Source organism: Schistocerca piceifrons, chromosome 8, assembly GCF_021461385.2.
Source record: "Schistocerca piceifrons isolate TAMUIC-IGC-003096 chromosome 8, iqSchPice1.1, whole genome shotgun sequence".
NCBI lineage: Eukaryota > Metazoa > Arthropoda > Insecta > Orthoptera > Acrididae > Schistocerca > Schistocerca piceifrons.
Window position 1 is genome coordinate 437,302,830 of NC_060145.1, and position 3,591 is coordinate 437,306,420.

The window sequence follows — 3,591 nt, forward strand, 5'->3', positions numbered from 1 at the left end:
CTACGAGGGACGCCGCTGGACTTGTCCCACAGATGCGGCCAAGAGCCGATTAACTTAAGAACGTCTCTTTGTACCGGCCAGTTGCAAGAGGGTATGTCGCATCTTCAGGTCCGCCACTCACCGCATACAGGCCTCGCTAACTCCTAACACACTGCGGGACCAGCAGACGTGGCTTGCGAACGGAACTCCAACTGCAGTTCCACCCTGACATACACTTCACAGGTTAAAAATTTCACTGTGCTTAAACCGAGACGGGCAGGTTGTCCAACCACCTTCAACTTCTCACAGGAAATGTAGATTCTTCGCTTTTGAATGTGTTATTTTAGAAGCCACAAGAAAACGGAGCATAGATCAGTTTTCACATCGTTAATTTATCGTTAGTTGTTGTCAAAACCTTGTACAACAACATAGCATAGATTATACATCATCTATGTATTATCTCATCGGGTAGAAGAAACTCTTACTATCAACCTGATATCTGCTACGTTCTGCATTACAGCTCTGGAATATTACACTGATTTTTTGCTCAAGGATGCCTTCTCACTTTTGAACTCTCTTGAGGTATCCAACTGCCTCAGTATCTAGGAAATCTATTACGTTATTGAAATAGCAGCACCGATTTGTTGTAAATATGTAGTTAATATTCCATGTTACTTCATAAATTTGGTAATATAGCAGATCATATTTCGATGCCCGTCTCTCTCCGTGTAGGTGGGAGATGGTTACACCTGACTACAGCTCCAAATCTCTAACCATATCTATGGCACTCTTGCCCTCACTTGCACCAGACCATTGCCTGCAACTAATATCAAATTGATTGGATAAATGATTACACAGTACTGCGCAATCACTCACAGTAGCCAGATGCAGTCCTTCACTATACTCTCCGTCTAATGTGCTGTACCACCCCTCCTGAAACTGTACCCAGGTACAGTGTTGTTCTCTAAGCTCATTGCGCTGTACCATCCGCATGTATGTGCGAAGCTCATGATGGGCAGTTTGTGTGTGTGTGTGTGTGTGTGTGTGTGTGTGTGTGTGTGTGTGTGTGCATGCTCCACCTGTTCAGTATATATTAATGACTGTGATTTGTCATGTTGGTTTGTTCTGCTCTAAAATTTCTAGACTTCAATTTATTGGTACAAACTGGGATCCAAATGACAAACACTTTCAAAAGTGTGTGATGACTTTCGGAGATACCTATGTGGTAAATTTCTCTACTTCATCTCTGTCAGGACTGAGAAACCATGTCTGCTAAATACAGGTGACAATGTGATGTCAGCAGGAATATTAGGTATAAAGAGCAAGAAAGTGTCTAAAGAACCATGATCGAACAATATAAGTTATAACTGTATGACATTAAAAAGTGCTGTTTTTAAGAAGCAGGTGTCTGGGACATCGAAGTAGTTGCCAGTTCTTACAATTGTTTTTCCTGTATCTTATGTTTATTTTCTTAGAATTTCAAGGATCTACCCACTTCCTCATGGGAAATCTACTTTCCTCGCAGTGGCTGTGTCGCAGACTCTTCCTGCTCCTGTAGTAACTTGATATAGAGATCCGTCCACTACAAAGAATCCTATTTTAATGGTCTAATTTGTATCTATGGAAATTGATTGAAACGAGTTTGATTCTGCTTAAATTTTGCGGTTCATAAGTACATTTCAAAACTCGTTATGGGATGTATATGGTGCAAAAAAATATCGGTTGTAATCCTTTGTAGGCTAGTGGTTGAAATATTGATCACCTTTAATAAGTGTCAAACAGCGAACTTGTTATATTGTAAGCTGGCCCTTAACAACACATTAGGTGATCCTAAATGGATTACTTGAGTCTTTCTTTATATGACGTTGATAGAACGTTCTTATTGAGATGGTAGCCGGCTAGGAGAACACGGTCCACGTGAAATGCGTCTTTGCCGCCATTTTGTGTGCGCGATGTATATTCATTCATGTAAGGATTTGTTGATCAGAAAATTAGTTAAAAATAATGTAGGAAATTTACTGGGTTAATAGTTGGGTTTTGCATTATATATATGTTTATACATCCTAAATACAAAACTCAAGTAATAACACAAAGAAATCCGAGAGCATGGAAGTGAAATTGGAGGATAGTGTTAACTTTCAGGTTTATGTAGGCATTTCTCACTTAAGGAAGGAAGGCCCTTAGGAGAGAAAGTTGTCTCTGTAAAAAAAACTCCTCCCGAACGGGCCATGAAGGCCTAGCGGTACCGACCGGCCGCTGTGTCATTCTCAGTCCATAGGCGTCACTGGGTGCAGATATGGAGGGGCCTGTGGTCAGCACACCGCTCTTCCGGCCGTATGTCAGTTTCCGAGACCGGAGCCGCTGCTTCTCAATCAAGTAGCTCCTAAGTTTGCCTCACAAGGGCTGAGTGCACCTCGCTTGCCAACAGCGATCGGCAGACTGGATGGTCACCCATCCAATTGCTAGCCCAGCCCGACAGCGCTTAACTTCGGTGATCTGACGGGAACCGGTGTTACCACTGCGGTAAGGTCGTTGGCTTCCTGTAAAAACCATTCCAGTTTTTGGGTATTGCATATTTTTTACAGACAATTACGAATCTACCATTTCTTTCAAAATTATTAATTAGAGAAGCATTTGGCTGTGGAAAAATGCTCCAAAATAGTAGATATTTTCCTAAAATGTTACCGAAGGCAGACAAGCAGATGAGATCAGGACAGGATGGCTGTACTATGGAACCTGATATTTCCATATCAAAATGGAGAGACAGAGGTACAAAATCAAGTTTGATAGCAAGTATAATTGAAATCCAATGCCACACCTAAAATTAGGAAGTATCTTGGCCAATGGAATAACTGGAGATGTTACTACCAAGAAGAAAGATGGAATACAGACAACCCCAAGTGCAAAGTTCATGGAAAAAATGTCCGAAACCTTTAACCACAGACAGTGACGAATGAAGGGGAACATTTTTCATGCGAGGTTATGAGCAAAGCGTGCGCTCACTGTAGTACAAAACAGCCTTCTTTTCTTCACCCATTTCATTCTAAAGAAAATGTGTGGCCCTGCAATTTGTAATATTTCATTGTGTTTAGATCTGTTACCTTGTTTGAATACTGTAATGTGCTCCATTTTTGAAATTGAGCAAGTTAATTAATTTATTGTATCGTCATTGCATTCGAAACGGCATGTTTCTTTGTTCGTGTTTTTGTGACGTAAGAAAGTGGTCTTTTAAATGGCCACCATCCACAGTAGTCGAAACCCCACGCAAGATGGACAGTGGTCTGTAATTCAGGCACCTATACTTTACTCTCAGTCCCAAGGAAAATAAAACATAAAACACTTCTAAGATTATTAAATTCGTATATTAGTAATAAGGAATGTAATAAACGTATTATTTTTCAAAGTTTGACAAAAACTTTCTCCTATAAATGTTTAATTGCTCGTTAGTGAATTACAGAAGAGAAGTACCACACATTATCACGGTTCATAAATAGCCCTGACAGTTGTTTGGGACCAATATTACACTCTTCTGATTCCAGTGCACTGTAGCATTAGTTCGTATTTTTCTTAGAAAAATTGCATTTTGAAATTAGAATACAGTCTATATGCCTG

The 3,591-nt window shown here is 40.3% G+C and overlaps 1 pseudogene; it reads right to left on the reverse strand.

The window, feature by feature from the left end:
* Positions 1–2,398: 2,398 nt before the first annotated feature.
* On the reverse strand, positions 2,399–2,516 carry LOC124712612 (annotated as a pseudogene).
* Positions 2,517–3,591: the final 1,075 nt, after the last annotated feature.